Source organism: Crinia signifera, chromosome 9, assembly GCF_055691185.1.
Source record: "Crinia signifera chromosome 9, ASM5569118v1, whole genome shotgun sequence".
Classification (NCBI taxonomy): Eukaryota; Metazoa; Chordata; class Amphibia; order Anura; family Myobatrachidae; genus Crinia; species Crinia signifera.
The window spans coordinates 143,865,033-143,885,476 of NC_139225.1; the positions used below are offsets into that span (position 1 = coordinate 143,865,033).

The following is a 20,444-nucleotide window of genomic DNA, read 5'->3' on the forward strand; positions in this document are numbered from 1 at the left end:
TCCACATGTCCGTGGTTAAGTGGGCAGTGGGTACAATTTTGTTAGTGCCTCTATACAATATGGGAATCACTTGCCTATTGAAGTGGAATCTAAACTGGATTTGGTATTGGGGACACATCCATCAACTATCTAAATCCCACTGCACTATGGTGGATACTAGGTGCACACCTAACACCAGAATTGTTACTTTGGTAGACAGTGACAGAATCCAATTAATAGGAAGACAGGGAGCACCCAATTAAGTGGCTGACAGTGACAGCACCCAATTATTTGGTAGACAGTCAGCACCTGATAATATGGTAGACATAGAGCACCCAATTATTTGAGAGACAGTGACATAATTACATCATGATGTGACAGCGCCTGAGCCACTGTGACGCCAGTGCCAGATTAAGCCTTCGGGGGGCCCGGGGCACTTTAGACATGGGGGCCCCTTGCACTTGTCAATACTGGCCACAAACTGCATGGGAGAATATTACACTGTCATAACACAGAGTAAAGGCAGTATAAACTTGGTCAATGGGTAACTGCAGGGGGATATATATATACAGCACAACAGCTCACCAAAGCAAGGGCGTCACTCGGAGACTTGCAATCAGTGTTCTTTATTCGGCAAAGTATGAACAATGGATTGTTCATACTTTGCTGAATAAAGAACACTGATTGCAAGTCTCCGAGTGATGCCCTTGCTTTGGTGAGCTGTCGTGCTGTATATTAGGGGTACCCCCCCCCCCCCCTGGGAAGGCACCGGGGCCATACTTGTCCTACAGTGGGAGTGCCGGATTTCGTATATATATATATATATATATATATATATATATATATATATATATATATATATATATATACAGTATATATATATCTCAAAATCTCAAAAGTGGAGGATGTGGTCCTTTTTCTGCGCATATCTTGTGGGCAACACTTCTATAGTACCCTGCTGTTAATTAAGGTACCACATGAGAAAGAATAGAAGGAAGAAGGAATAGAAGTGCGCTCTATATGTTTCACCACTTTTAAATTTCAATAATAATATAGATATAAAACTGTATTTATTCTGATTCTTTACATAGACAAAATTCATTCAATACAGACTTAGTTCATAATTCAATGGATAATCTAACATCAAAGGGCAATTTGTTCAGGTGAATATCAAATGATCCAATAGGTGATCCAACCTCAAAGAGCAATTTTCTTTGGTAAAAAAACCATACGCGTTTCGTCCGCTAGGACTTCATCAGGGGTGATATGGATCCAATCTGAACTGTACCATAGTCAGAAAGTAATTAAAAAATTGCTGACCGCATCAATTTTTGTAAAACCTCTGTCCTGCAGAGATATTGGACTTCTGTAAGCCCGGAATTCTGCCCGGTATCGCTTAAAATTTCAAAGAAACTGCTCAAGACAGGGGTCTCTTCAGTGTAAACACTATTACATACACAATTTTGGAGAGATGAAGATCATACTCCTGTGGGTATGCATTTAAGCTTGCAGCCCATCACCAAGGGACCCCATTTCACTGCCACTGCACCCCAACCTGGGAAGTGGGTACTGTTTGCACCCCATTCCTAGGAATGGCGAGTGTGTTGGTACTTCTGTATCTATCTATCTATCTATATATCTATACATACCACATAAAAAGACTGTGCTCGTCTCTCTGTACCTTACGCTGTAGGACACCTCACAGGCTCAGAGCTGCCTCTGATTAAAAACCCTCCAATGACAAGGCTGCTGCTACTCCAAGGGCCTGAGAAGCATGTGATGAGCTCCACCAATCAGAGCTCAGCACAAGCTTCTCAGCCTCAGACCTCTTGTGCAAAGTCTTGGGTCAACTTCCAGTAATGCACTGCACACTTGTGCAGTGAGTGTGCCTTGGCTTCCGATGCTTGGCACCATTAATCATTGTCACATTTTCAGATAGGTGAAGCTGCAGCACTACCCCACTCCCATGCACAAAACCTTTAGCAATTTTTTTTTTAATTATTCTTTATTATATCAAAAAAAATTCACATGACATATCAGAGGGTACACATATTCCCCTCAAAAACAATAAGTACATAGACACAAAACCCTGGCCTACATAAATGACATAAACAAAAAAGATACATTACAACCCTCACATTACCCATAAAATGACAAGACGTGTTATCTTCCCTAGACGTATCCTATAATTCTTTATTTCTGACGGAGAGGGCCGGAGAGCCATGGACCTTTCTTTTAAGAGATCTCTTCCCCCTCTCTTCTATCTCCCCGGCCTCTTTATTTATATACTGGCCCATCAGCCTGGTATACCCCTTTCTCTGAATATCTCCCAATCTCTCCATAGTTTAACTATCCTGGAGTTCTCATTTTTATATAGAGTTTCCATCTTGTGATTATAATTTACCTTATTTTCCACTTTCTGGAGTATTGGGGTCTGCTCTTGTTTCCAGAGTTGGGCAGTCACTGTTCTTATAGCAATGAGTATTTGGTTTAAAAGATATCTCTTTGGGTTGTTCAAACCGGAAGGGACTATGGGGGTTAATCTAGTTCACTCTTTCTGACAAAGGGCCTTATTCTGGTTGGTGCGGCCGGCCCGTACGCGTACGTTCCGGGGTTTTTAATGATCTGCGCATGCGTACCATCTCCAATGCGCAGGCGCGAACACTCCACAACGCTTACGGACGGGTCTCTCCGTGCGAAAAAACCTGTACGCGAGAGTACGGGCATTGGGGGCGGCATAGGGGCGTGATGAGGGGAGCGGCCGAAATAATGAGGGAAAATGGGCGTAAATATGGGCGTACATGGGGGTGTGCACCAAAAATGAATGGTGCTACTACCGCACGATCGGCTAAAGCACCGTTCATTTCGGACACAAAACAGGCGGCCGCCAACCGCCAGCTCAGACCACCCCTACAGATACCGCATGCCAGCGTGCGCCTGGGTTTGCTAATTTACGCTGATTACTACTCAAACACATACACCTGAATGTAATAAGCAATGCTGCAGTCTATGAAGTCCAAACCATGATTTCACTACCTGCAAGCCACACACAGCACTCAAACACATTGGAAGCTTATCTTTCTATACTTCTCGACATTTAAAGGTTTGTTTAATTTAAGGTAAGAATCTTTTTAAGACCTGCTTATATATGCTAAGGTAGGTATTTGTTAAACAGTTATACACATTCACAGTAGCACACTCAATCTACACAAGTCGACATGTGTCAACGTGTTCACTCTAATACAAACATAGGTTTTGTATTTATGATACAATAACATAAACCACATCTAACACCTACAAAGGATGTTTCAGCAATGTTTTAAGCCCATGCCCACTATTTTGCACACAATCTTTGTATAGTACCCAAAATACAGACCTGTACCACTATCTGATCTGCTATGAATTGGATTTTACTACACTCAGGATGTAAGATGCCACCAATCACATTATTGCACTCACATCTCTCTAACAAAGGATTCCTACATCTGCTTATGACACTGTAAAATCATATATATGTACAAAGTTAAACATGTTTGTCCACAAGCAATTTTATCATGTTTGGCCGATTCACACATCTTTTTTTAGGGAGGACACATATGCATTCCTACACAAATGTCCCTTTTGACCCTTGTTTGTCTACCTCACCCACTCCATGAGGAAAGCATTGTTCTGGACCTGCTTTTACCTACTAATGTAGGAGCTACCTCACCTGCACACAAACTGCTTTCTCACCTATTTATGCCCCTTTCAGAACGCACTTTGTAAACGGTATATTGCCTTTTTTTACCGTTTTAAAACGGTAATCTGTGCGGTCTGAAAGGTGCAGGACCACTTAACCGGTTAGAAAATACCGTTTTTTCTAACCGGTTAAAATGCAGGGTCCTACCCGTTTCAGAACCGGTATTTTAGGCTCAAAATCGGTTCTGAAAATGAGCTGGGTCCTAAATGCAGCGCAGTGAATATTTAATGAACGCTCATTAAATATTCACACCACTGGAGCCGCCCCGCGCGTGTCGACACCCCCCCCGCGCGTGTCGACGCCCCCCCGTGTCGACCTACCCCCCTGCAGCCGGTACCTCCGTTGTGGATCCCGGCACTGCAGTTCAGTATGGTTGGAAGCACTTATGAAAAAAAGTGTCTTTCAGAAAATGGCTGCCCCATAGGAAACCCTGTTTAAAAAAACTGTCTTTCGTATGGGGGCAGCCATTTTCCAAAAGTCACTTTTCTTATAAGAAAAGTGACTTTTGGAAAATGGCTGCCCCCGTACGAAAGACAGTTTTTTTAAACAGGGTTTCCTATGGGGCAGCACACTTTTTTTCATAAGTGCTTCCAAGTTCCGACCATACAGAACTGCAGTGCCGGGATCCACAACGGAGGTACCGGCTGCAGGGGGGTAGGTCGACATGGGGGGGGCGTCGACACGCGCGGGGGGCGTCGACACGCGCGGGGGGTGGATGTCGACGCGCACGCGGGGGGGGAGGGGGAGCTGCACGGAGGGGAGGGCTGAAGGCTGCACTGGCTTTGACCCTGTATTTGGAAAGTTTCCAAAAACGGGTCTGCCAGTGTCAAAAAATCGGCACTTAAACGGTAATATACATGGGAAACTTCTACCACACTTCAACAAATGCTCAAAAATACCCTGGTCAGTAAGTACACATAAATGTAGTATTTGTTTCACACAAGAAATTACACATACAACAATTGTGTTTTAATTGGTAAAATAAATTTATTTGCTGTTCAGCATCACAGCTTATTTGACACTTTAATGTCATAAATCAAATAAACAAATAAAATATACACAAAAATAAAAAAACAGCCAGAACAAGAGGTTGCATATCTCCAAACATGTGTTACCCTGCAAATGCAATGGTGAAAGAAATGGGGACACCAGAATACGTACTGCAACAACCAGGGTGAATACTAAGCAAGATACACACCACCAAAAATGTATCCTGCATTTGTAGAGGTCAAAATAAGAACTTTAATGCCCATGGCACGAAAATGGATCGATGGCCAACTCAGGAAGTGGATGTCCAGTGCAATTTAAACATTTGGGGTCCAACCACAGAGGAAGTGAACCAGGTCTCATTATTTGGGCCCTTTTTTCCCCTTTTTAGATGGGGCCTTGGGGACAGGGGCCTTTGGCTCAGATGGCTTGCGGCGTCTTCCCCTAGTGGACACAGGAGGGTCAGCAGAGGTGGAAGGTTGGGGAGCAGCTTGGGGTGGGCCAGCAGATGGGGGATTGTCCCTTAGGGACCTGGCGGTGGTCAGCAGCTCTGCTAGAATTTCATTCTGGCGGCTGAGGTGTTGGCCAATGCTTTGCATGCCAGCCGCCAGAGTGTCATTCATGCGGTTGAAGGCCTCACACTGCTGCCTGGTTGTGGCCTTCCAATCCGCCAGAATTTCCACAACCTGCTGCTGACGGACCGCAGCATCCACCCCTTGCTTCTCGATCCTCTCCAGCGTCACCATCAAGCTGGCATCCCATGTGTCCTGTGGCTGGGGGTGTCGTCTTGGTGGAGGCTGGACCACTTGCTCCACCTGTGGCTCTGCAGAGGAAGATGCTGCCGGGTCATCCTGGGTTTCTGCTTCTTCTAGGATAATAATAGAAAACAATGTCACCATCACATACGCACTAAAAAATATCTTTCCAAATACAATGCATTACTGTGACTTACCATCAAAATCAGCAGCAAAGATCTCCACCGGGAGCTCACTATCCACATTGGATATCCCCCTGACCTCGGCCACATCAATTACATCCAAGGCCTCCTGCTCCAGGGGGGTATATTCCAAGGTGTCTGGCATAGGCCCCCTCCCGGTGGACATGCTGTGGTTGTACCGGTCAGTCATCTTCCTCTTCAGTGTCGTTTTGAAGTCTGTCCACCTACAAGTTTAAAAATACAAATATCACCATGAGATATGTGCACCACTGTGCTAGTGAACATCATGACTACGTTACATTTCCTAGTGTGGGTGATCTTATGTTTTTTAGCCATATGTGTCCCACACACACATTAATGTCTCCATTAGGAGGCATTTCAGTGTCTCATCTCATTCATTAGGCCACTAAATGCACATACATAGATCACTATGCAGAAATGACATCATCCATGGCCAAATTATGCACCTCCACCTGTTGTGAAACTACACATTCCACCATAGCTTGACAGTGTGGTTATTATGGAGTAATTTAACTATGGGATGGCATACTGGGATGTGTAGTTTCTCACCAGCTACATGTGCACAGTTTGGTCATTCTTGTTTCAGTAGCATCATATGGAACATGTTACAACAACTCTTTCAAAAACACACTTTCTCTTGTCCCATCACATACTTCACATACTTCACATGAGCAGAACTGTGCCCATAACCTCACATCACACCAATGGTGCATGTTTCATATATAAATGTGGGTTATTAGACATGGTTGTGTTCACATGTGACATTGAAGTGTAGCACTATCTACAAACACACCTTTCTATTATTCTCAAAACATACATGTAACATATGTACACACATATGACATTATCAGGGGGACAAACACACTTGCCTTTTCTTCACCGCTAGCCAATCTCTGACCACTGGTGACACCTGGTTCACTTCCTCTGTGATCTTGTCCCAAAGGTTTCTCCTTGCACTGGCACCCGGCTTCCTGGTTGGCAATTCTATCCATTCGCGTGCCCTGGGCACTAAAATTCGCAATTCTGCCTCTACAAATGCAGGGTTTCTCTTTTTGGTGGTGGTATCCTGCTCAGTCCTCACCCTAGATGTTGCAGCTCGTTTTCTGGTGGCCCCAGTTCTCTCACCATGCACCTGCTGGGTCACACCTGTTTGGAGAGATGCAACCTCTTGTTCTGGCTGGTTGCTTGGCCCTTGTGGAGCTGGTGGAGTTTGAACAGGGCCTGTTAGTGAGGGGCCCGCTTGGTCTTGCAGGCTACTTCTCTCTTGGGCCCTCCTTCTCCGCTCCTGTTCCCTCTTCTGCAAAGCTTCAAGCAGGGATTCTGCTGTAGCTCTCTGTAGAGCGTCCTCAGCTGCGGAATCATCTGAGCTAGACATGTTTGCAGCAATTCTGGCCTGCATCTGACTGAATATTTATATGTTAATCTCCCGCCATGAACAAGGGGGCGTATATTTTTCCCCGCAATGTAGTTGCTAATTTACGCCGATATTTCCCGGCGATAATTCCCGCTTAAATTACGCAGGTCTCAACGCACCTGATTATTCACCTGTATATGCACATACACCGGTTGTTGAGCATTGTGTGCTACATCGTGAAATGTGTGCACCTGTCATTCCAATGATGAGTGTTGTCAGCTGGTATCTGTTGGAGTTCGTGTGTGCTTTCTGAGTCACATTTCAAAACATCACGTTATAATGCTTTCCTTACATATGTAATGAGTATGAAATTGTCATACACCAACATGTTGCATTGTGCCTTTTTTAGCAGCGTATTTATTAGTAGACGGTTGCGTGTATTATTTTCTGCACACTGTATATACAGTACGTCTCTCTATACATTGAAAGCATGCTGTTGGTTATGGTGTGTGTATATCAGAACGGTCCGCGTAAGTCTCTATTCGCATCCAGTTTGTTAATGTAAGAAGGATTAATAAAGTTAATACTAAACAAACAATTTTTTAGACCAATCAGCAAGCACCAAAAGTAATATATGTACCTGCAATTAATAACTGCGCCATTGCCAATATGACTTCAACCAGGGCTAGCGCGTTTTCTACCCAGGAGCTGGTGGCCTTGGTTGAGGTCATGGGGCCCATATGTGTCCAACATGGACAAGAGGCGGGCATATAATGCTGCCCGCCGCCTAATATACACCTGGACCGGCGTATAGAGAAGCCTGGACCAAGTCGAGCGGCGCTGGTCTGACCTGCGCCGGCGCCAGCCAGTAATGCTGAGTTCCATTCGCCGCCATATTGCCCGATGTAAGTTTTTATTAACTAGTATGTCTGCGTTTTTTTTTCAATGATTTCTGTAATTTTTATAAATATGTTCATGAGTATGTGGGTGTATAGGGGGTGTATATGGGTGTATAGGGGGTGTATATGGGGTGTATATGGGGTGTATAGGGGGTGTATATGGGTGTATAGGGGGTGTATAGGGGGTGTATATGGGTGTATAGGGGGTGTATAGGGGGTGTATATGGGGTGTATATGGGTGTATAGGGGGTGTATAGGGGTTGTATAGGTGGTGTATAGGGGGGTATAAGTAGTCGCTCTGTTTTTGGGTGTAGCATAGCAATTAGTTCGCATGATAAATGTCTGAAATATAACAGCAATGATAATTTGTAAGGTTATGAGCATGACTAATGTGAATTTTTCTTTCCACCATTTTTATGAAACCCAACCTTCGATTTCTATGCCATCAACATGAAAATTTCAGCACGGGCAAGGGCACGCATGGAAGCCCGGGAGGAGGCAGCCCGGGAGCAGGCAGCCCAGGAGCAGGCAGCCCAGGAGGAGGAAGAGGAGGAGGAAGAGGAGGAGACTATGGGTCCTGCTGGTGACCACCAAATTTCGACATCCCCTTCCACCAGCCACTCCCCTACCCCCACCCCCTCCCCTACCCCCACCCACACCCCTACCCCCACCACCTCCCCTACCCCCACCCCCTCCCCTACCCCCACCCACACGATTACCCCCACCCCCTCCCCTACCCCCACCCTCTCCCCACCACATTTCCAACCCCCCTACACCTCTCCACCACCCACCCCCAAACCTTTCCAATCCCCACTCCAACCCACTACCAGTATCCCAAGTCCTATCCCATCCCCCTTGCTCCTGACACCCCCAACCACCGGACACCCAACCAGCGTAAGTAAATAATGTGTCTAATGTTTACCTACACATTTCTACACATAAACAATCACAACAACCACATATGTGTATCCAACATCAACATTAGTTGCAACATATCACTGCAGGGCGACCATGAGGTGTGGCCTGTCCTTCTCCAGGAACAAGGGTCCCCTTGGTGGTTTTTTGGAGTGTGGCCATGGCTCACCCCTTGAATAATTGACATAACAGTACATCCAATGAGATATCCGACATTAGTGGTGTTGTAGTTATGTGGGTCCAGGTGTTGGGTAACTCCACTTCCCAGCATGATGTGCAACATTAATTTATAGATTGTTTTGTTAATAGTGTGTGAGGCCATGCGGATGCATGCTTTACAAACATAGCTTTAGGCCTATAATTAGTACAGCAATGGTCAACATTTTACTAAGTAAGGAGTGCTTAAGCCACAACAATGTCATAACCCTTAAATAGCACAGCCTAATTGTGAGGTTAGAGGTGAGTCCCCCAAAACCAAACTACCAATTGGGATACAGCATACATTCATCCAATAAGGAGTAATTTTTATATTTTTATGTAATATGTACAGTATGTGTGTGTCAACAGAATAGTATTTTGGACCATGTTTACAGCATACCCATCTTCAATGTAGTGGAAAAATGTATGTGGCCTTCACACGTAACTCACAAATTCATATTATGTTACAATGCAATAAACATTTATGTATATGATATATTAATTATAATGTGTTTTTCCCCTTCACTACAGACACTGAACAGCACCAGGAGGAGGTGGACAACATTTTGCGGGAGATATTCCTGACCTTATTTTATTTGAATATTCTTTTTTTTATGTTTGGAGGCCCTCATTTAATTTATTTTTATCCCCCCCCCCTTATTATGTTTGTACTAAATAAAAGTTTTTGTTGAGTTAGAAGTTGCCTGTGTTTTTAATCATAAATATGTTATAGGGTTTGTAAGGGTAGGTACATACAGATGTGTAATGTAAGTTATATTTGTAATTTGAGGTGAGGGGTAACGATTGCTGTGTGAATGTGTTTGTTTTTGAGTTAAATAACACATAGTGAAAATGCATGAATGTTCGATTAAAACATCACACATAACATCAGGGTAGGTATACATGTTAAAAAAATCAGATCAAACTATTTAGGGACATAATTTAGTACATACACACAAACACCAACATAAATTTATTTACAAGTAAAAGCAATGTGGGGACACATAGATAGTGATTAAAATGCCACATTAGAACATAACAAATATACATGTAATGAGGGTTAAAATGTTGTTTTATTAGGGTCTTTATTAAGGTAGACAATTGAGTTAATAGAAAACAATAATTGAATAACAATTAGAATAATTAATTAATTGTCTGAATTATAGTTGAAAGGCAAGATTTGCAGGTCCATACATGTGAAGGGTATGCCAGCGTACACGGACGTACGCTCACTCTCACGAGCGGTGACATAAGCTGAGTTTTCCATTGAAAACAATATGGACCCGTCCGTGCAAGCTGGCGTACGCTCAGATTTCTGCAAGAAGTCGGCGGGAAGACGGACGAGAGACGTCCGTAAACGGTGGCGTACGCTCTGTTGTACGCCAGTTGATGGAGTCTAAGGGCTGATCCGTCCGTGTACGTTGGCGTACGCTCAATTGTACGCCACTCCCCTTAGACGTTGTTTCTGGCCGTACGTATGCGGCTGATTTGTGGGTGGACTTAACCCCAACGGCCGCGTACGGAGAGCGTACGTTAATATGGAACATACGCACGTTTGGCCGCACCGATCAGAATAACCTCCAAAATCCTTCTTAGGTGGACTGCAGGGGGGCAGATGTAAAATGTGCAGAGAGCATTAGATTTGGGTGAGTTATTTTGTTTCTGTGCAGGGTAAATACTGGCTGCTTTATTTTTACACTGCAATATAGATCTCACTTTGAAGTAAAACCCCACCCAAATTGTATTCTCTCTGCACATGTTACATCTGCCCCACCTGCAGTGCACATGGTTTTGTCCATCTAAGAAGGATTTTGTCAGAAAGAGTGAACTAGAATAAGGCCCTATATATGTAGTAGCACCATCTGTGATGTAAGTTGGATTCTGATATCCAAGCTTCGGGAGAGGAAATCTTCCACTTCCAGCCAAATTCCTTCCAATTTTTTACAACCCCAAAAGATATGTTTTATATCCCCTTTTTCTTCTCGGCATCTCCAGCATACATCTGGTTGGTCTGGAAAGATTCTGTTGATCTTTGCTGGTGTATAATAGATCTGATAGAAGATTTTTAAATATCTCTCAATGTTGATCGCAGATTTAGACATATTTTGCACCATTCTAAATAGTTGTCCCCATTGCGGGAGGAAGTTCAGCTCCTGTTCCCATTTCTCTTGCCATCTAGTTTTCGCCTCTACTTTCCCTTGTGACAATCTCTTATACCAGAATGTTATCCCTCCATTCCTACTCGAACCTGAGAGATGATTCAACATTTCTTTTAACAACCATTCCATTTCCCTAGTGACAAAAATGTTGGATTGCCACCAATGTCTAATCTGCAGATACTTATGAAATTCAGTATTTGCAATCCCTAATTTCCTTTTCATCTGTTCGAATGACATCAATTGTTTATCCTCAAAGAGGTCTGCTAGTGTTTTTATTTCTCTATCTCTCCATCTATCTAGGTTTAGATCTGGTATTATCTTAGTTATAGCTCCTAGTGTCAGATGTCCTATTGGTGTCCCCAATAGTCCCTGTTCGTCTAAGAACTCGTACCACACTTTCAGGACCACCTTTGTAGATTTTAATTGGATCTTACTTTTCTCTACGATTTGGGGAGGGAGCCATTTTATATCGCTCAGTGGGATGCCTCCTACGTAATTATCCTCAATATCCAACCCCCATTTGTCTTTAGAGGGACCTCTCCATTGTCTTATCAGGTCTGTCATTGTGGCTGCTTGATATAATTCCAAGTTAGGAAAATCCAGCCCACCTCTATTTTTTGGGCGCATTAGATATTTTTTCACTATTTTGGGGCGCTTGCTACCCCAGATATATCTGTTTAGTACTGAATCAAATCTCTGTAGCCAATATTTAGGGAGTGATCTTGGGATGGCCCGGAAAAGCTATAAAATCTTCCGGAGTAAAAACATTTTAACTACTGCTATTCTGCCCAGTAGAGTCGCTTCCGATTTCATCCACTCAGTGACTTTCCTGTTTAAGTGATGTAACAGAGGGCCATAGTTAAAATCTATCAGGTTTGCCTCATTTGAGACCAGTTGTATACACAGATATTGCAGTGCGTTCTCCTTCCATCTAAATTTGAACTATGCTTTTAAGGCTGTCAATTCTGGTAGACCGATGCATATCGGAAGGGCTTCCGACTTACTTGCATTTAGTTTATAGTATGATACTTCCGCAAATCTATTTATTATATGGAATATCTCTGGGAGGGAGTCTTTTGGTTTTGACAGATAGAGGAGTACATCATCCGCATAGAGCAGAATTTTGTGCTGCGTTTTATTCGCCATCAGTCCCAATGAGACAAGCACTTGACAACACCAGAAGAACCATAAATCCATCACGGAACTCTCTAAAACTCCCCTCCCTATTATTAGACCTTGACACAGAAAAGGCCTTTGATAGGGTCTCCTGGTCTTTTCTCATTCATAGGTTCACTTGTTTGGTGTCCAGGGACAATTTTTACAGGCTATTCAAGCCCTGTACCACAACCCCTCCACATCAGTCTCTGCGGGAGGGATAACCTCCGACTCATTTAGTATTTCAAACGGGACCAGACAGGGCTGCCCATTATCCCCACTTATCTTCAAATTAATCATCGAGCCCCTGGCCAGCCGGATCAGATACAACCATGATATATCTGGAATCTCAGTAGGTAAATCCAATTACAAAATCTCCCTCTTTCCGGACGATGTCCTTCTCACGCTAACTAACCCCTCAATTTCTCTCCCTAACTTATTCCAAGAACTCTCCCTGTACGGTCACTTTTCAGGCTACAAAATCAATCATGATATATCCGAAGCGCTCCCCCTTCACATCCCTAAACCCTCTCTTTATCTCCTTCAATCCAACTTCACCTTTTCTTGGCGCAGAGACTCCATAAAATACTTGGGCACACACCTGACTAAACTCTACACCACCCTTTATAAGTTCAATTACCCCCCCCCCCTCATCCAGTCCATCACACAAGACCTGGACAGATGGAGTAACCTTTTCATATCTTGGACAGGACGTATAGACGTCATCAAAATGTCTGTGCTCTTGAAGCTTCTCTATCTCTTCCAGACTCTCCCCATTGCTGTCCCCAAAAGAACTCTTGCCACACTCCAAACCACTTTTTGTAAATTTGCTTGGAATCACAAAAAAACCTGTATTCGTTGTAACATCCTAGCTAAGAACCCAGCCTCAGGCGGTCTGGGCCTTCCTCTTCTTGCCAAATACTATCACACATCCAATCTTAGTCAGCTAGCCGCCTGCCACTCCTCTCGGGACGTGAAAAGATGGGTTGACATGGAATGCGACCTCGCACAGATACTCTCAGTCTCCTATTTACCTTGGGTTCCGCGTCGACTTAGACCAACTTCAGCTCTAGCTATACCCACTCTCTCTATATGGGATTCACTATCCACTAAGCTCTCACTCTCCACATACCCCTCCCCCCAAACTCCTCTCTGGCAGAATCCTTCCTTCCCCCCCGGCCAATCCCCACGCATGGCCTCCAAATGGTCCTCAGCAGGTATAACACGTCTATGACACGTCCACGATAAAAACACAATGCTTTCCTTTGCCGACCTTCAAGTAAAACACCACCTCCCACACTCTCTCTTTTATCAATTCCTCCAAATCCGGAGCTTTATTAACTCCTCTCTCTCTCTACGACAGGCCCTCTCAGAAACCCCACCCCCATAGAAAATCTTTGCTCCCAAAGGCCTTTGGACAAGGGTATCATTTCATACCTATACCACTCCGTCCTCACACCAGACAACACTCCTCTAGAAACTCATGGAATTGCCTGCGAAACGGACCTGGAGACTCCTCTAGGAGAAGACTCCTGGAAAAAGATCCGTCTAGCCATTTCTAAATGCTCCATTAGTGTTGCTATTAAGGAAACTTCTTATAAAATATATACCCGATGGTACCTGGTCACGACACGCCATCATGCTCTATACCCATCTGTCCCCATCTTATGCTGGTGACAATGTGGTTGCGAGGGTACTTTTTTTCACATCTGGAGGACTTGCCCACGCATTAGACCCTTTTGGGACTTGGTGCAATCAGTTATAAACTCAATTATACCTTCCTGCCCTCCACTCACACCTACCACAATGCTTTTGTGTGCTCCAGTTGACCGGTTAACTTCCTTCTCTAATAAGCTAATCCTTCATATCACCTTCGCCGCCAAACTTCAGATCGCTAAGACTTGGAAAAACCCTACTCCTCCATCCCATCAGGAACGAATAAATCGTATCTGGTTTGTCTCCAAAATGGAGTACATATCCAGCCTCCAAAATAGCACAGTGGAGAAGTTTCACAAGGTGTGGGGCCCCTGGTACGCCTCAAAAAACCTTCCCCTCCCAGGATTGGTCTGATCCCCACTACACCCACATCTCCCCCCAACAGTCTGACCTACCCCCCCATGATTCATGTAACTTCTTTATAACTGTCCTCTGATCTAATTCAACTTATCCCCTCAAACCCACTTTAACTATTCAAACATTACAATGTTTTCCCTCTACGCTCTCACTACATGCCTCCCATCCTCTCCCCCCCCCCCCCAATATTTACTCTCACCTATCCATCTCACGCACGTTCAATCTCTCTTCTATTCATTACCCCCCCTCCTAACCCCCCCTTCTTCCATGGAAAAAAAACTGGAGTGAAGGTTAACGTGGCGCTCGATGTATCGGAAGTTCGCCCTTCTGAATCCCCTGGGGTCTCACCCTTGATGCCCCTGGAGAATAAACACGTATATGTACAGATGGGATTCAAATACTAGGCGCTCTTCCTATGGGCATAGATCAAATCTGCTGTGCAAATGTAAGGGTGCCAAGCATAAAAAACGGAGAGTACTTCCCTTAACGTCGAGACAGTATATTTTTCTCCAAGATATTTGTGTCCTTAATTTCTTTGTTTCTTCTTTTTCTTGTGTATTTTTCTCCCAAATAATATAAAAAGAGATGGTACATATAATGGGTTATATTATTCCTTTAGAAATATATCTCACAACTCCTCATGTGAATTCATAGGCGTACCAAAAAACTCACTATGGGGAGTGATTAAACACACGTATCTGGGTATCTTTCTACTAGGTGACACGCACCCGTACTCACGATGTAAATGGTGGGTTGACACTCATCAAGGTTTCTTTTAGTATTTTCAAATAAACCTTTTATTGATGCAAATCCACACAATGAAGTGAAAATATTTATTATAAAATAAGACTGTTCTGAGCAGCAAACCTGAATCTGATGGTGATAATGGGCTATCAACACTCCCACCTGGTATTCCGGACCCAAATGGCAGTGGACCAGCTCATACACACTCACCTGATCTCGGTTGTAGTCTCTCAGTCTTGTGCACACTTAAATCCAGGTCGACATGTTTCGAGACAGCATGTCTCTTCATCAGGGCCCCCCTTCTTCCCCCCTCTCCCCCTAATAGTTCATTTATTTACACCTTTTATCAGGGGTAGCAGTCATTAATGACATTGTTACATTATTATCCTCCTACCCTTTGTTGAACTTAGTAACCAATGTACCTGTAATTTTTCCGTTTACCTTTCCTCAATAAAATATTTGAACAATAAAAAGAAGGAGGGAGTAGCTATTCTATTTAAGAAAGAGATTAACTTTGAGTTAGAGGTACAAGTCACTGATAGGGAAGGAAGATACATCATTCTAAAAGGTATGCTGAACAATAAGAAAACCACAGTAGCTTCAGTCTATGCGCCAAATACCTCACAAATCAGTTTCATAAACTTTCCTGAAAAAATGAAGGCAAGTAGCTGAGGGGAGAATTTTGGTGTTAGGAGACTTCAACTTAGGGCGGGATGTACTAAAGGGAAAATGCGGCAAAACCCCTGTTTTACCGCATTTTCCTATGTACTATTACCTGGCCGCATGGATTTCGCAGGGCACCTTTGGGTGGCGATACCCTATAGAAGCCTATGGGCTTCTTTTTGCCGCCGCGTCGCCGCAACCCCACCGCCTCGCCGACCCCCCCTTTCCCCCTCCCTTGGGCTTACCTTCTTGCAGGTCCTCCTGGACCCTGGAAGGTAAGCCCTTCCTCCCCCTATCAACGCAGCCGGACGTCCTTCCGGCTGCAGGGGGGAGGAGGAGGCGCCGGGGACAGCCTGCTTGGCTGTCCCCGGCGTGTAGGCATCAGGAGCTAGTAGGGAGGAGACGGAGACCCCCCGCACACCACAGTACATGTATCGCGGGGGGTCTCCGTCACCACATCGCGATGCCAGCCGCATATGTTAGTACATATGCGCTGGCATCATGGTGAAGGGCGGCAATGTATATTAATACATCCCGCCCTTAGTTAGAGATGCATGTCTAGATAACATGTCTCACCAAGTTATAGATAGAGTGGCGGAAGAATTTAATAAAATACGACACGAGGCAGAAATGTATATCTGGAGGGTAAAACATCCGACAACAAGAGATTACACTTTTTTCTCAAATGTACATAAAACATACTCTCGAATCGATCTGGCGTTTACGGACAGAAGTACTTTACAAAATATAAAAAGGGCAGATATACTCCCAATGACATGTTCAGACCACGCGCCCGTATCAATTAAATGGGAAGAGAGCGCATTCAATAAGATTCCCAGACTATGGAGGTGCCCGAATTATATCTTTTCTTCATGCGAAACTAGAAATTTAATAAAGGATGCTTTAGAAGAATATCTGCTATATAATAATGCGCAACAACTAACACGGTAAACTTTTGGTGCGCATTAAAAACTGTCATCCGGGGTAACATACTGTATATACTCGAGTATAAGTCGACCCGAATATATGCCGAGGCACCTAATTTTACAACAAAAACTGGGAAAACATATTGACTCAAGTGGGACCCTCACTCGAGTATAAGCCCCCTCGGCTTATACTCGGGGCTTTTTCAGCATAAAAAAATGTTCTGAAAAAGTAGGCTTATACTCGAGTATATATGGTAATTCAAATAGTGTCCAGGTTAAAAAAACAGGAACTAAAAGCTGTAACAGACCTTGAAGATAAGATCAAAAAACTTGAACAAAGTCAAAAATGTTTTTTTTTTTTTTTTAAATACATGCGGACCACAGTGGCCCTGAAATAGAGGGGGACCCTGCGGTACTGACCCCCTGTGCCCCCCACTTTAATCCAGCCCTACTCTCCCCACACTCCTGCCTCTGTGTGTTTATTTAATTGTGGTTTACTTTAGTATGATTTAGAGTATATGGTCTATTAATGATATCCGCATTTAGGTGAAGACATCCTAGATATGCAAAGCAAGTGGGAGGGCTCACCTGTGAGGGATGGCTATATAATAGGAGAATGATTGTAAGAGTTTTTGAAACATATAACACAAGTAAACATGAAGATCTCAATTGTGATGTTTTTTCTTGTGAGCATCCAGCTTGGTAAGTAAAAATGCCTGTGTGACTATACTTCTGTCTTTACTGTACCTGTGCTGTGTATACATGTCATTGTGTAGTAGTGTGTGAGGGGGAGACTGGCACTGCTGCTGCCTGTACTGTACCTGTGCTGTGTATACATGACATGGTGTAGTAGTGTGTGAGGAGACTGGCACTGCTGCTGTCTGTACTGTACCTGTGCTGTGTATACATGACATGGAGTAGTAGTGTGTGAGGAGGAGACTGGCACTGCTGCTGTCTGTACTGTACCTGTGCTATATATATATATGACATGGTGTAGTAGTGTGTGAGGAGGAGACTGGCGCTGCTGCTGTCTGTACTGTACCTGTGCCGTGTATACATGACATGGTGTAGTAGTGTGTGAGGAGGAACAAACAAAGGGGTTTGCCAATCGCACAGGAGGATATAGATTTATGATATTTGTAGGACCCCTATGAATCTATAAAGAATAGTATTCGTTATTGATTATGGGGTGTGCTGCCATTGGACAATAAATAGAACACAATTAGGAAGGAAAGAAGAGATTGTCACTAATTGGGCGCACCTAGAGAAAAAAAGTTTTCTAAAATATAGCTTTTATTGATTTATTTTTAAGAACTGCGACATATAAAAACACAAATAAAGGTAAGACAGGGTTTAACCCTGTGTAGTGTGTCCCCTCTATCCCCAATAGGTCTGTGGTGATTATTTGTGTGATACTGTTAGATTGGATCAGCGCTTTTAATTATCAGATATTCCTATAATTCCTTCTGATTGATTGCAGAGCGAGTAACTGTGTGTGTATGGTGCTGTTTCCAGCGATTTGTCATTTATGAAACAGGCAGATATAACAAGGTCACCTCCAATGGTCAACTGTATTGTACCGTGGGTGCCTGCTAAATTATGACAGTTTGCTGGTATGTTACCAGTTATATTCCATATCACTTGTGTCTAGGTGAGGCATATACGATAAATCGTTTAGGAAAATGCGATGTATACCCTTAGGTCATCGGCTATATGTATTGCCGGGGGTATCGCTGTTCATTCCTAGTGTACTTATAATTGCTGGATGCACTTCTCTCTTATCACACAATACAGGGGTGATACTGGGGATACACCCTGTCAGTATAAACCCTGTAATGCCGCGTCTACAGCCGGCTTCTCCCTGAGTAGTGGGAGAGAGTCGTGCAGGGCGCTCTAAGCTCAGGCGCTACAGTGCAAGTGTAATCTGCGAGCCGGCTTTTTCTCCATGTGCTGGAGAAAGCCGCGCCGGACACTGATTGCAAGTGCGCCCTTGCTGTACGGGGGTGTCGGGTCTGTGTGGTATCACTAGCTGTGAATGCTCCCGTGATCCACACCCAAACGTCCGTAACTCGCCTCTGATTCGTACAGTGCTGCCAATCTATCTAAAATACAGATCAAAATTACATTTCAATGGGGAGGAGAAATGGGGGATTTAGACACACTAGGTGTGTTTGTTCGACGCGCGTGTCGCCACCAGCTTCATCAGGTCCTGAGTGATGATGAAGAGGTGCCGACAGGCAGTGGTATCAATGCATCCAGTAAGTTACCAGGTCCTGATGAAACTGGTGGCGGCACGCGCGTCGACCAAACACGCCTAGTGTGTCTAAATCCCCCATTTCCCCTCCCCATTGAAATGTAATTTTGATCTGTATTTTAGATAGATTGGCAGCTCTGTAGGAATCAGAGGCAAGTTACGGACGTTTGGGTGTGGATCACGGGAGCATTCACTGCTAGTGATACCACACAGACCCGACACCCCCGTACAGCAAGGGCGCACTTGCAATCAGTGTCCGGCGCGGCTTTCTCCAGCACACGGAGAAAAAGCCGGCTCGCAGATTACACTTGCACTGTAGCGCCTGAGCTTAGAGCGCCCTGCACGACTCTCTCCCACTACTCAGGGAGAAGCCGGCTGTAGACGCGGCATTACAGGGTTTATACTGACAGGGTGTATCCCCAGTATCACCCCTGTATTGTGTGATAAGAGAGAAGTGCATCCAGCAATTATAAGTACACTAGGAATGAACAGCGATACCCCTGGCAATACATATAGCCGATGACCTAAAGGGTATACATCGGATTTTCCTAAACAATTTATCATATATGCCTCACCTAGACACAAGTGATATGGAATATAACTGGTAACATCCCAGCAAACTGTCATAATTTAGCAGGCACCCACGGTACAATACAGTTGACCATTGGAGGTGACCTTGTTATATCTGCCTGTTTTATAAATGACAAATCGCTCGAAACAGCACCATACACACACAGTTACTCGCTCTGATATCAATCAGAAGGAATTATAGGAATATCTGATAATTAAAAGCGCTGATCCAATCTAACAGTATCACACAAATAATCACCACAGACCTATTGGGGATAGAGGGGATACACTACGCTGGGTTAATCCCCTTTTATATTTACCCTGTCTTACCTTTATTTGTGTATTTATATGTCGCAGTTCTTAAAAATAAATCAATAAAAGCTATATTTTAGAAAACTTTTTTTCTCTAGGTGCGCCCAATTAGTGACAATCTCTTCTTTCCTTCCTAAGTGTGTGAGGAGGAGACTGGCACTGCTGCTGTCTGTACTGTACCTGTGTGGTGTGTACATGACATGGTGTAGTAGTGTGTGAGGAGGAGACTGGCACTGCTGCTGTCTGTACTGTACCTGTGCTGTGTATACATGACATGGTATAGTAGTGTGTGAGGAGGAGACTGGCACTGCTGCTGTCTGTACTCTACCTGTGCTGTGTATACATGTCATGGCGTAGTAGTGTGTGAGGAGGAGACTGGCACTGCTGCTGCCTGTACTGTACCTGTGCTGTGTATACATGACATGGTGTAATAGTGTGAGGAGCAGACTGGCACTGCCACTGTCTGTACTGTACCTGTGCTGTGTATACATGACATGGTGTAGTAGTGTGATGGGAGACTGGCACTGCTGCAGTCTGTACTGTACCTGTGCTGTGTGCA

The 20,444-nt window shown here is 44.1% G+C and overlaps 1 long non-coding RNA gene across 1 annotated transcript in view; it reads left to right on the forward strand.

Moving 5' to 3' along the window:
* The first annotated feature begins 17,319 nt into the window (after nt 1-17,319).
* The window catches only part of LOC146036737 (uncharacterized), a 17,562-nt gene continuing 14,437 nt past the window's right edge, over nt 17,320-20,444 (forward strand). The window contains exon 1 of the long non-coding RNA XR_014460948.1: nt 17,320-17,451. This is a non-coding gene — a long non-coding RNA (uncharacterized LOC146036737). The remainder of the gene's footprint in view (nt 17,452-20,444) is intronic.